This window comes from Sus scrofa, chromosome 15 (assembly GCF_054392235.1).
Source record: "Sus scrofa isolate SSC_HxYL_T2T_F1_AM1 chromosome 15, Sscrofa_HxYL_maternal_Yorkshire_Landrace_v2.0, whole genome shotgun sequence".
Lineage (NCBI taxonomy): Eukaryota > Metazoa > Chordata > Mammalia > Artiodactyla > Suidae > Sus > Sus scrofa.
In genome coordinates, this window is record NC_139397.1 from 150,942,063 (window position 1) to 150,956,143 (window position 14,081).

The following is a 14,081-nucleotide window of genomic DNA, read 5'->3' on the forward strand; positions in this document are numbered from 1 at the left end:
GAAGCCGACTAGGATCCACGAGGCTGAGGGTTTGATCCCTGGCCTCCCGCCGTGGGTTAAAGGATCTACCTTTCACAAAACTCTAGAACACAGTTCAGCTGAGGTTTTTGCCACTTGATAACAAGGATGCCCTTTTCTCCAGTAGCTCATTTTCACCAGGGACCGCCCCAGAATGGCCTTTACCACCCATAGTTCCCTCAACAGCCCCTCCCCAGTCACCCAGGCTTTTTGAGCAAGAACCTCAGCTCCAGCCTCTACCCATCTCCAAATTCCAAAGCTGCTTCCACATTTTCAGGCAACTGTTACAGCATCTGCCCACTGCTCAGCAGCAAAACCTCTACTGGTCTGCTTGGCTGCTGGACCCCTACCCCACAACCTCAGGTCGGCCGGCACATCCTTCCCTGGCTCCATAGGCTTCCTTCCTGCTCAAAACCCCGTGGCATCAGAGGATGAATTTTGGCCCCTTTGTCATTAGCTTCCAGTTCAATGACGGTGGGAGCTGAGGCTTTGTCCTATACAATGACGGCTTTTGAAGCTCTTTTGAGTTTTGTTTCATTTGTGGCTTTCTTCTGTCCCATGGATGCTGCACCTGGCATCCTGCGGTTTATGGCCCTGGTCTGGGCCTGCCCTCCCTGCCCTTTCAGCAGAGAGTGGCCTCTTGTCCCCACCTGGCCAGGCCTACACAGTGTTGGAGGGTCCTCGGAATCCCTGGCCTATAGGGGAGGCCCTGCAACCACTGGCACAGAATTGCCGTCTTCAGGTTGCTTTGCTGCATGTTTAGTGGGAGTTGGTGATGGGGACATTTAGTGAACAGACTCAAATCACTGTCTTGGGTCAGGTGCCCAACAGTTATATATAAAAAAGCTGATTAAACTCATTTAGGCTTTGTTCTACTAAATAAATATTTCTTTAAGAAAACTCTGGGAGGGGCGTGCAGGGATGCCCTGGGGGTTTGGGATGGAAATGCTATAAAAGTTGGTTGTGATGATTGTGTACAACTATAAATGTAATAAAATTCATTGCGTAACAAAAAAAGATAAAAAAAAAAAAAAAAGAAGGAAGACTATGGGAGTTCCTGCTGTGGCTCAGTGGGTTACGAACCCGACTAGTATCCAGGAGGATGAGGGTTGACCCCTGGCCTTAAGCAGTGGGTTAAGGATCTGGTGTTGCTGCGGCTGTGGTGTAGGCTGGCAGCTACAGCTCTGATTCAACCCCTAGTCTAGGAACTTCCATATGCCTTGGGTGTAGCCCTAAAAAAAAAAAAAAAAAAAGAAAGAAAAAAGAGAAAAAGAGCAAAGAAAAGTATGAAGCCTGTGGTCCTGTCTTTCCCTCCCTCCCTCTTCATTTAAAATTTTTTTTTAATCTTTACTTTTTTGCTTTTTAGGGCCGTACCCGTGGCCCGTGGAAGTTCCCAGGTTAGGGACTGAATCAGAGCTGCAGCTGGGATCGAACCCACATCCTTGTGGATACTAGCCGGGCCCTTAACCTGCTGAGCCACAACAGGAACTCCTCTCTTTCGTTTTTCAGATGCTACGTCTAATGAAGCCTAGATGATGTGGTCTCCTCTGCTGCCCTCAGCACTCACCCTTAGTGGACTTCCAGCACGTTCCACTGTGGAGAGAACCAAACACCTCCTTGCCATCAGCTCCTAGTGTCACTTTCTCTCGGGGCAGCAAAGCCACTGAGACTCCCGGAGGCCTCGCTCCCTGCGTCCACGCTGTCGGGGGAGAGGTCTCGTGGAGTTCATCCCTCATCAGATGGCCTGGCTGCAAAGCGGCTGGGCCTGCAGGTCACAGGCCAGCCCCAGGCCTGTTTGGTCTGTGGCCCCTGAGATTCACCTGGGAAGCCCTAAGGAGACCCGTGCTTCGCAGGGCAAAGACGCAGGCGGGTCTGTCTGGTCCTCCTGGAGGGGGACAGGGAAGGGCCTTGGGACCAGCTGAATCACCTGCTGGTACCCTCCCAGCCGTGCCAGGGTTGCGGCTGTCTGGAGGGGAAGGGTTTCCTCTTTAAAACGGCCCTGAAAGGACCACAGTGCATCGGGACGGCTCGGGCCGGGGCTCTCAGCCTCTCCTGGGCGCAGCGGAGTCACCGGGCATGCGCATTAAAGACATAGGCAGCAGGTCTGGTCCAGGCGAGGCCCCCCCACCCCCACCGCTCCGAGGTGGCCTGGAGCCGGGATGACGGATGGCATCAGGGTCCCCGGGCGCCTCACTCGGGGGTCTTGTGAGTGTGAGGCGCTGGCTGGGGTCCTTCCGAGGAGCTCGTGTGGGGCGCGTGACGGCCGGGGTCTGGCCGGGGCCCCACACGCCGCACTTGCCATTAGATGGGCTGAGAAGGGAACGGCGAATCTTAACCTTTCACACCGAGGAAGCGGCTGCGGGAGACGAGGGACACCAGACGTCAAGTAACCTGACATCCTCAGCCATCGAAGAGGTGAGAAATGACCCTTAGTGTCCTTGCTCGGGCTCCCCCGGGAATTTTGAATTCCAGACGTCAGCGGGGTCAGGACCCAAAGCCAGCACATCCATCAGCCCAGAACCGAAAGCCTTTCACCGCTCTCATCACTCCCCGGAGGGCGGCCGCTCACCCCCGGGGACGGAGGCCTGGCGGCAGGTCCTTCCCGCTGTGGGCGCCGGACACCGCGCCCGCACGCCCTGGGCAAGCTCGGAAGTGACCTGGCTTTGCTCAGGCCTCCAGGGACTGCTGTGTGCTCTTCTGGCCCCGGGCCCTGCGGGCTGAGCAGAATCAATCACCGAGGTTAATGCCCGGAAAGAATCCTCTTGGAAAAGGCAGGACCTCTTTTCTCCAGCTCGGAAATCACTGCAGGTGGATTTTGAGAGAGAGAGACTGAGGCCTTGGAGACCCAGAAAAAAATGCCCTCTTAAAAAAATCTCTTAAGGAATTTCAAGTTCAGCTGTGGGGCAGTGGGTTAGTGAGCTGGAGGAGGCGCTGGGTGGATCTCCAGCCCAGCACAGTGGGTTTAAAGGGTCGGAGCTGCTGCAGCTGTGGCATAGGTAGACCGCAGCTTCTGCTTGGATTTGATAACCTGGCCCAGGAAATTCTGGGGGTGTGGCCGAAAAGAAAAAAAAAAAATAATAATGAAGTTAATGAATTTCAGGGCCCCCTCCGAACCAGAATCTAGCCCTTTCTCTGCTGGGCTTGTACAGCGCGGGGGTCACAGGACCTAGATGCCAAGGGAGCCGGCCCTCCAGCCTTGCCCCAGCTCCCGGTGGAAGGTGCTGTTGGAACTGGCTGGATGCTGAGAATGAAGTCGAAAGAGAGCGATGTACAGACAGAGCCTTCAGCGCAGTGGCCCCCAGGGAGGCCAGGTCAGGGCCCAGCAGGCCTGAGGGGCTGTTAATGACCCGCTGACTCTGGAGGGCCCAGTGGGCCGCCTGGGATGTCCAGGGGGTCGTGGGGCAGCGAAGCAAGGCTGGGCGTCATCAGCATGTACCTGCGTGGCAGGGCAGCCTGCGATCATTAACCCACATGTCTGTTGCAGATGTAACCTAATGTGGGACCCCCCCATGCGGGCTGGGGACACTCACCTGGCATGGCCTCCAGTGTGAAGGGATGAAGGCAACTGGGAGCAGAGACGCCAGAGGATGAATGTATGGACCTTTGGGGGAGTGGCTTGGGTGCGCAGCTGAACTCTTTTTTTTATTTTTATTTTTATTTTTATTTTTTTGCTTTTTAGGGCCACACCTGCAGCGCATGGAAATTCCCAGGCTAGGGGTCGAATCGGAGCTGTCCTATGTCACAGCCACAGCAATGCCAGATCCAAGCCGTGTCTGTGACCTACACTACTCATGGCAACACTGGATCCTTAATCCACTGAGCGAGGCCAGGGATCGAACCTGCGTCCTCACGGATGCTCGTCAGATTCGTTTCTGCTGCGCCATGACGGGAACTCCCTGAGCTCTTTACAGATGATTGGAGTTGCCTTTTCCACTCTCTCCTCCTCGTAAATTCCAGAGAAGTGCCTCCAGCGGCAGGTGGTGAGGGAGCTGAGCATGGCAGTGGCAGGGAGCAGGAGAGACAAGGCTCGTTTTAGGGGCCTGGGCCCCACCAAGCCCCTTCTGGCTGAGTTCCTGCAGCTGTGGGCAGTGCTGAGGATCCAGCCGGATCAGTGGATCCCAGGTGGGGGTGAACCCCTGCCTTCCTTCCCGAGGGGTGCCGGGTAGACAGCAGGCCTGGAGAGCAGCCAGCTGTGTGACATGGCATCAGAGCAGCAGAGAAATAGGTGTGCCTGTGGGACCCCCTCGAGCCCCATGGACACCAAGGGGAGGCTGGCGGCTCCTCCTGTGGCAGAGGTCCTGAGAAAGAGCCAGCTGGCAAGCCAGTGAGGTCCGGGATAAGGGTTCCCACCTGAAGGCCGGATTAGGACATGGATCCAAGGTCCCTGTACCTGACGCCGGCACTGAAGGCTAGTGATGCCCCGAGAGCAGCCTGGAGGGTCATATTTTAGTGGGTGACCCTCAGCAGGTGACCATGGCTGAGGGTGAGGGACAAGCGGAAGCCATGTGGACAGATACTGGCCAAGAATCACAAGTTGGTCCTTATGTTATGAGCATGTGCAGGTGTCTGAACCCAGGTGTAACCTTGGACGAAGAGGGAGGGGATCTTGAGCTTGGCTGAGTTTCATCTCACATTTCCAATAAGTCACTGAAGTGGCTGAGCTTACTCGGCAGTGAGTAGATGAAGTATTTGGACACCTTTGGGTAGCAGCAAGGGCCCAGAGGACACAGTCCAGATGCGGGAATGTCTGCACACCTAAGTTAGTGGCTTACGAAAGTATTATTTTTGCCACGGCCATGGCATGTGGAAGTTCCCAGGCCAGGGATCAAACCTGAGTGGCAGCTGCAGCAATGTGGGATCCTTTAACCCACTGTGCTGGGATCAAATCCGTGCCTCCGCATTGACCCAAGCTGCTCCAGTCGGATTCTTAACCCACTGTGCCATGGCAGGCACTCCCTGATTGACGGCTTTTTCAAGAACCTCTGTGACATCAGACAAATGGAAAGAAGGTTTTCTTTTGTGTTTTGGTCCAGATGATATTTGAACGTTCTTATTTGTTTAGGCAAATAAGCCGGCAGCCCTGGAGAGATTAAAGATAAAGGGGGAACCTGGGTCTCTGGCAGAGCCAGGCAGGCGACAGTTCATGTGGCAGCCAACCTTCAAATGGCTTCCCTGCAGTCCTGCCTCCTGCTGATCCCACTTGGCTGTAATCCTCCCGGACACTGAGTAGGGCTGACCCATGTGTCTTCAGGATGTTAGGGGACTGATGGTGGGGTTCCTGCATCACACAAGGCAGCGTGGCTCCCCCCTTGCTCTCTTGGTCACTCTCTGGGGAAGCCAGCTGTCATGTTGGGAGGACACTCAAGCAGCTGTGTGGCCAGGTCCGCGTGCCGAGACCCAGATGGCTCATACTGTCACCCTGTGAGTAGGGCATCCTGGAAAGGGATCCTCCAGCTCCAGGCCAGCCTTCAGGGACCTTCAGCCCCAGCTGACACCTTGACTCAGGACAGACCCAGGAGCCAGAACTCTGTCTGCTAAGCAGTTCCTGATTCCCCAGTGTGGGGAGTTTGTAGTTTGACTCCACTAAGTACTTTGTGCAGCAGTAACGGGGGAAGGGGGCTGTAGTTCTGGGGGGAACATGCTGGGGAATTGAGCTCTTTGTGCTTGAGGGTCTCCATCGTTTCTGTGCTATGGAAGGCCAGCCCCTCTGCTGGGTTCGCAGTGGGTGGGGAGGGGTGCCGGGGATGGACCAGATGCAGCGCAGCTGTGAGGAAGAGGAGGAAGGAATTGCTGTGGGTACCCGCTTCTCCAGGCCTGGCCACGGGAAAGAGGAAAATGACACGGGCGCCTTGTCCCAGAGGCCCGTCGAGGGTTATCTGACCATTTCTGGACGCAGGAGGCACGTGGTCGGAGTGGAAGTCACAGGCGATTCAGGGGGGCTGTTTTAGTGGAGGACCAGGGAACTGAGAGTGCAGAGGCTGAAGGACAAACGGAGGTCAGAAAAGCGGAAACAGGGGCTGCCTGATCTTTCAAGAAGTTTGATAGTGAAATAACCTAGGTGGGGAGAGAGAATCGAAGACATTTTCTGATTGTTTTTTCTTTTTCTTTTTTTGTGTCTTTTTTTTCTTGCTCGTCATTGTGTTCCTTCCTCCCCTCCCTTCCTTCCTCCCTCCTTCCTCTCCCCCCCAGCTTCCTTCCTTCTCTTAAAGAGAAGTGTTTACATGTATTTAGGGAAAAAGAAGTATATAGAAAGACAAAAGAAAAAGAAGCGTGTCCTTCTGAACAAAGGGCAGAGTCCTCAAGACACTCTTGTCTTCAGGAGGATGTCACTGTTTCCATAGTTACTGAGTGTTGACTGCGGTCCCCCTGTCCAAGGTGCTGGGTGTGCAGAAGTGAACACACAGAGCATCCTTGCCCTAATCCCTGTCTAGTGATGCTGATGGACCAGTGTCTACTCATGCACGTTCCAAAGACGTGTATCGCAGAGGAAATCAACCGGATGCAGAGCCAGGAAGAGCGCAGGGGACCTGGCCAGGATGGGGCAGGAGGGCCGGCTCCGAGTAGACCTGGCTGAGCCTGGGGGCCCTGAAAGCAGAATGTTTAAGTCCTTGTCGTCTCTGATTTCTTCTGCCCCCAGACTCAGATTTTTAAAAGTTTTAAAACTAAAGTATAGTTTACAATGTGGCGTTCCCATTGTGGCTCAGCAGTAACGCATCTGACTAGTATCCATGAGGAGGCGGGGTCAATCCCTGGCCCTGCTCGGTGGGTTGAGGATCTGGCGTTGTCGTGAGCTGTCGCGTCGTACTCAGACATGGCTGGAATCTGGTGTTGCTGTGGCTGCGGTGTAGGCCCGCAGCTGTAGGTCAGGTTCGACCCCTAGCCTGGGAACTTCCATATGCCTAAAACACCAAAAAAAAATTATAGTTTACAATGTTGTGCCAATTTCTGCTGTACAGCATAGTGACCCAGTCATTCATATATATATATATATATATATATATACACACACACACACACACATACATATTCATATATATGCATATTCGTGTATATATATACATATTCATATATAATATATTCTCTTTCTCATACTGTCTTCCATCATGCCATCGTGGTCTATCCCAAGAGACTGGATAGAGTTCCCTGTGCTGTACAGTAGGACCTCAGGGCTTATCCATCTAACCCACCCACGCATCAGTAACTGCAGGGTCTAGCTGATTCCTGCACGTTACAAAGGGAAGCTCTTGTATCTCTCCACATTCACTCCCCAGGAAGGAGAAAAGAGATATCCTTCGTTAGACTTTCGCAGAACAAAAGCATCAAGCCAAAGCCTTGCAACTTGGAGCCTCTGTGGGTTTCTTTCAAATGCTAATGAGTTCTCAGCTTTGTCTCAGGTGTCTGTATCCCTCTGGCTGCCTACATCGTAAAACGCAAATCCGTGTCCCCCTTCTGGCTAAACAGCACCTTTCGGTGGCATGGGTCCCCACCCAAGAACAGATGCACTGGAAAGCAATACCTTTAATCAGCTTGGTAAACAAAGACGGTCCAGAATTAAAAGGAGGAAAACCACTCCACTGTGGTGAGAGTCTGTGAGTACAACTCAGATCTTTCAAATCAGGGCTCCAGGAAACAGAGATTGTGCAGGCCTTCCACTCGGCAGAAGGTCCAAGGAAATCCTGAGTGTGGATGTGCGTGAGGCTCATTATATTTGACCTTGAATCTCAAGCTTGATAGACATTGATAGTATCTTTTTTTTTTTTTTTTCCTTTATCAAACCTGCAACCTCATGGTTCCTCGTTGGATTCATTTCCTCTGCGCCACGACAGGAACTCCTGATGGTATCATTTTGAATCTAGGATTTGTCACTAGGAAAAAGCATCTCTCTGCCTGATTTTGCGGGGAGGGCTTTGAGCATGTCTGCGCTGGGTAGGCACCACCCTTCCCAGTCTCCCCGCTCCTCTTAGCCAAGACAACTCAAGAAAAAAACAAAACAAGGTTGTAATTACCAGAAGGATATTTTTTTAACTTTTTTGTCTAAGTGTCTAGTTTCTTTCTTGACGGTCAGGAAAGAAAATGCCTCTTAAAAATGTGGACATAACGTAGGCGCTATAAATTAGGCACTCTGCTCTGGGTGCCCATGGTTCAAAAGAATTTGTTGAAGATGAAACAAAACCCATTTGTATTTAAAGATGGATTGAATGGCTTCTTTGAAATACCTTCCAGGGGGAGGTAACGGGGAGCCTGGTAGGAATCTGCTGTCTCTGCTGGCTTTTTTTTTTAAGTGTTTTTCTTCTCTGGGGGCAGAGATTTGCATTTGAAGGCCCCTCCCGGATTCCCTCTGCAAAACGCTGCTCTTGGGACCTGTTTGCGGGGGTGGGGTGGGGGGGGTGGTAGAAATAACAGAAAAAGCCAGTTCTGTTACACAAGCACTTCCAACTCCCTGGCTCCTTTTCCCAAGGGGGTGATTTTACCAAAGGCAGGATCCTGGTCAGGCATTTGGATCAGGCCTGCTCGCCCTGCAGAAGAGGTATTGTTTGCCTGAGTGATGACATTTGTTTTCTAAGAGGCTGCAAATATCCGCGTTGACAGTCACGAGATGAAGGTAGGCAGGTGGTGTCACTTGCCCAGGTGGCCTTTGTTTAGGCAGGACTTTTGTAACCTGATCATCAAGCCAGGCCATCCCAAGGCCTGGTGGGCCCCTTGTCCTGCCTCCCCTGGTCACCTGGGCCTCCCGCCCTAAATCTGGCCGGTTCTTCAAGACCCAGCTCCAACTTTACTCTGATTCTGGCACGGGTTGCCCAGGGGTCCACGCTGTTTGTCACGCTTTGTGGAAACACCTGCAGTAATTTTTGATATCACATTTTGCTGGTTCTCTTTCTGCCTTTGTGTATATTTGGGATAATTCATATCAGCCATCTATTTGGTTAGAAGGCGCTTCTTCAGACAGAGATGAGATCAATTTTCACGTATTTCCTGTTTTGTCTATCAACTCATTGATTTCTCTAAAATTTATTGGGGAATGATTTAAAGTGAAGATCTGTGATCTTATTTATTGATTTTATTTTTTTCAACCAAAGAGCCAGCTCTCCTGGTGCCTGTTGGCAACTGTGTCACCTGAATTCTGCTGAGCTGGGGTGCATTCTCTGGTTTTCTCTCTCTCTCTTTTTATTTTTTGTCTTTTTGCCATTTCTTGGGCCACTCCTGCGGCATATGGAGTCTCCCAGGCTAGGGGTCGAATCGGAGCTGTAGCCTCCAGCCTACACCAGAGCCACAGCAACTCGGGATCCGAGCCGCGTCTGCAACCTACACCGCAGCTCACAGCAACGCCGAATCCTTAACCCTCTGTGCAAGGCCAGGGTTCAAACCTGCAACCTCATGGTTCCTAGTCGGATTTGTTAACCACTGAGCCACGCCAGAACTCCTCTCTCTCTTTTTTTAATTTTAATTTTAATTCATTAAAAAAATTTTTGTATGTGTCTTTTGGGGGCCACACCCGCAGCATATGGAGGTTCCCAGGCTAGGGGTCAAATCAGAGCTGCAGCTGCCAGCCCACACCACAGCCACAGCAACGCCAGATCTGAGCCATATCGGTGACCTACACCACAGCTCATAGCAACACCAGATCCTTAACCCACTGAGAGAAGCCAGGAATCGAACCCTCGTCCTCACGGATGCTAGTTGGCTTCATTGCCGCTGAGCCACATGGAAACTCCCTCTCCCTCTCTCTTTTTGTAATAGTTATTTTATAATATTGTGCTAGTTTCAGGTGTACAGCAAAGTGATTCAGTTTTACATGTATACATATAATTTTTTTCTAACTCTTTCCCCGTATAGGCTATTACAAAATGTCAAGGGTAGTTCCCTATGCTATGGAGTAGGTCCTTGCTGGTTATCTATTGTATATGTACTCGTGCGTGTGTTAATCCCAATCTCCCCCACCTCAAGTTCTTATTCACACAAAAGTCTGTTTTGAATCCCTTCTGTCCCAGGTTCAGCCTCATCTCTGCTTCAGTCAGTCTTACAGGCTTTTAATCACTCTGGCCCCAACTGGGTCTATCCAGGTAGTGGTGAGTGGAAATTCCTCCCGGAGTCTGGAAGAGCCACTTCCCAAGCAGAGTTAATTGTGCAGCTTTGGAGTGAGATTCCAAGGGCATTCCAGCGGCTTGGGGCAGCCGGCCTGGGGCTCTTGTCTCTGCCCGAGACCTCCCTTCCAGGAAACCTCCCTTCCAGGAAACCCCCCTTCCAGGGTCCCTGACTTCCCTCTTCTCTTTTCCTAGTCACTTCCTCTCCTTCTTTCACACCCTGGTGGGCTGTGGCGCCCCGCGCTCCCACTTCCCAGTTTGATTGTGTCTTCTGGGTTGGTGTCTCCCTGACCCAGGTCTGTGGCAGACACACCTAGACCAAAACGTGACATGAGGTCCTTTGGGTCCTTTAGTCGTGGTGTCCCTCAGGGCGCAGCCCCTCCCCCTGGAATTTCCTCTGAGGATCTTAGGTCTGGCCCTGCTCACAGGCAGGCAGGCACCTGGACCTGTCAGGAGAGTTCCCCGGTAGGTCTCCACTCGAATTTTCCTTTGCTGCCCCTGTCAGCGCCCTGGCTCCTCATCGGATGACCGCAGTTGGTTTCAGGTGGCATTTCCACTGTCCCTGCTCACTTTACACATGCCGCTGTCACCTGTCTGCAGCCCCTGGTTGGAAAAGCCACAGCTTCAGTGGTGGGACCTGCAGTTTTCAACGTACTTATGGAGCCCAGATGTTCTCACACACACACTGACACAATTCACAAAACAGCAGTTCCTCTTCAAGCATGCCTCTGATATTCCTCGTCTATCAACCAGCCCTGTCACATCTAATTTATAAAACGCTGGTCTAATGGACAAATTAGACCCCCTCGTTCAGCAAACGTGGCTCATCCCAACCTGGTAATGTCTCTTCCTCGTGCAGACTTCAACTCCAGCTACTGTAGAACAAACCACTTCTTCCAGAAATGCCATGTACATTCAAATTTCTCTGCTCAGCACATACCCACCCCTCCCAGTCACACGCCTCCATCAAATGTCCCTCCTGGCAAATCCCTGTCACCATCCCAGACCCCGCTGGAAGGCCTCCATGGGGGCATCCCCTCTGCCTCCAGCATCCCCAAATGCCTTCCCCATTAATATTTTAATTAAAACAATGTGTAGGAGTTCCCGTTGTGGCTCAGCTGCAACAAACCCAACTAGCATACATGAAGACGCAGGGTAGATCCCTGGCCTTGCTCAGTGGGTTAAGGATCTGGCGTTGCTGAGGCTGGGGCGTAGGCCAGTAGCTGCAGCTCTGATTCAACCCCTAGCCTGGGAACTTCCACATGCTGCGGATGCAGCCCTAAAAAGATCCCCCCACCCCAAAAAAACCTGTATATTCTAATATTTTTCAAAGGATGATTTTTGGACATGGGTCATTGTGCTGTAATAAAGAATACATCTGGTCTTTGTCTCCATCTCTGGTGGGGAGCTCAAAACCCTTGGAATTTCCCGAGTAATGGGGTTGCCTTTGTTATTTGTAAGGGGCACCTTTGGAGGCTACCTGAGTTTATGCTGATGTGGTTGAACCACAAACGATTTCAAGGGAGGAATGATCTAGAAAGATGGAGTATATGATTAGTGGGTGGGAACTCTGAGCCCTACACCCAGACCTCTGGAGAAGGGGATCAGAGATTAAGTTGAAGGATACAATTGATGATTTAATCAGTCTCGTCTGGGCAGTAAAACCACAACAAACCTCTGACCACTGGGGAACAAGGGGGTGTCCTGGTTGCTGAAAAGACCCACGTGGTGGGAAGGTGGTTCGTCTGGGTTCCAGGAGCGGGGGGGCATGGACGCGCTGTGCCACCTCCACCACCAAGACTTTGCTCTTGGCCCTGTGCATCTTGTCCTCTGGCCATTAATTCGTATTCTTTTTGTTAATTTTAAGTATGGCTCTTTTCTGAGTTCTGCTAGTCCTTCCAGCAAATTATCGAAGGTGAGGTGGGGAGTTGTGAGAACTCCCGAATTTGTAGTCAGGTTTGACAGACGTCTGGCTGCCGCTGGGGTCCCATCTGGGGTGGGCATCTGAAGTAAGGGCAGGCCTGTGGGGACTCTACCCTTCAACCGTGGGATCTGAGGCCAATGACAGGGGGCTGGGTGTCAGAATTGAATCCGACGGTCAGATACCCAGCTGGTGTCTGAGAACTGGTTTTTGGAACTTCTTGGAATGTTCATAAAAATGCCTCTTCTAGATTAGATCAAGGAATCTGGCCTGATACGTTTACTGAAGATCCGCTGGCGAACTCCTTAAAGAGAGACACAAGCAGAATGAAATGAAAACCAAATCACTCCGCCTTCCATCCTGTAAACCTCTTGGGATGTTTCTTTTGACTTTCCACGTAATTCCTTTCTTATTATGGTTTTGACCATACTGTATATTCAGGTGTGTGTTCTGCTTCCATTTAATATTCTATCAGACATGTTTTTCTTGTTAGGATGCACTCTTTTAAGGTAGAAGTCATCACTCCTGCCGTGTGTTTTCCTAACCATTGTGTCTCTTTGGGGGGGCGTTTATAATTTTATCAGTTTGTCATTGCTATGAATTATATTGTGATGAAAACCTTTCTCTCTGAAGCTTTTATGGTATTTGTTTTCATTATCTTAGGATTCCCAGAAGTTAGATTATTTGGTCTATGACGCCAGATGGCTTTGGAATTTTGGAGAAGTAGTGTCCACTGGTCGTCTCGAGGGACTGTATTTCCATACCTTCTCTGGCGATGATGTTTATTTTTATAAACTTTGTTAATTTGATAGGTCAAATGGTATGTAATTATTTTAATTGCATTTATTCCATCCTTAATGCCGCGGGAAATTTTCCCAAGTGTTTGTTTACTTTCCTTTTCGAATTTGTATTTCCTTTTGTGAATCCTTGGTTCACGACCCCAAACCCTCATCTTCCATTGGCATTTCGCTGTGAAATTAACCCTCTGACTGCAGAGTTACTGCAATTCCATTTTCCTTACCCATTTACTCTGAAATCCTGGTTATGCTTTTAATACACCGGCGTTAAAATTTTTATCTAGCCAAAATCCGTCTACGTTTCTGTTGGTAACTTCTTCTGTTGCTTCAAAATTTAAAAAGCTCACCCTTCTCCAAAGATGTGATGATCGATGTTTGTTTCCCGGAGTTTTTCTGCTTTTTAAAAAATAGGTGATATAACTATGTCCTTCTTGGACCCAGCTAGGTTGTCTGTTGGGCTATGGTGAGAAGTAAAATCTGGAGTTCCTGTCGTGGCACAGAGGAAACAAATCTGACTAGCATCCACGAGGACGCAGGTTCGATCCCTGGTTTTGCTCAGTGGGTTAAGGATCCGGTGTAGGTCGTAGACGTGGCTCAGATCCTGTGTTGCTGTGGCTGTGGTGTAGGCCAGGGTCTCCAGCTCCTATTAGACTGCTAGCCTGGGAACTTTCATATGCTGAGAATGCAGCCCTAAAAGGCAAAAAAAAAAAAAAAAAAAAGTAAAATCTAAGTAAATTATTTTTTCTAAATGTGATGTTTCATAATCGCTTGTTGAAGGAGTTCCCCCTTCTTCTCTGATGATCTGAAACGGTTGCATTTTTGCATTTATGGTCCCGGTCACTCTGTAGGACAACTGTTCCTCTGTTGCTCTGGATAAGTGGCTGTCTGTCCAGCTCCGTAGCCCCAGATCTAGGCATAGCACACAGCTTTCCAGGAAGGTTTGGTTTTGTTTTACATTTTTTTGCTTTTTAGAGCTGCATTTACAGCATATAGAAGTTCCCAGGCCAGGGGTCCAAACAGAGCTACAGCTTTCAGCCTACACCACAGCCACGGCAACACCAGACCTATACCATGGATCGTGGCTGGATCCTGAGCCTACTGAACAAGGCCAGGGATCAAACCCACGTCCTCACGGATACCAGTCAGGTTTGTTACCACTGAGCCACGACGGGAACTCCTCCAGGAAAGTTTTTGAAAGAACCTTAAAATGTACATATACGTGGAACAGAGGCGAGTCTGTGAGGTGACTGTTCCAGAGGTTGT

The 14,081-nt window shown here is 50.6% G+C and overlaps 1 long non-coding RNA gene across 1 annotated transcript in view; it reads left to right on the top strand.

Annotated features, from left to right (window-relative positions):
- Positions 1-14,081, top strand: part of LOC106506425 (uncharacterized) — a 42,366-nt gene that overhangs the window by 19,279 nt on the left and 9,006 nt on the right. Inside the window, exons 5-7 of the long non-coding RNA XR_001301701.3 lie at positions 1,528-3,611; positions 12,272-12,399; positions 12,685-12,841. This is a non-coding gene — a long non-coding RNA (uncharacterized LOC106506425). The remainder of the gene's footprint in view (positions 1-1,527; positions 3,612-12,271; positions 12,400-12,684; positions 12,842-14,081) is intronic.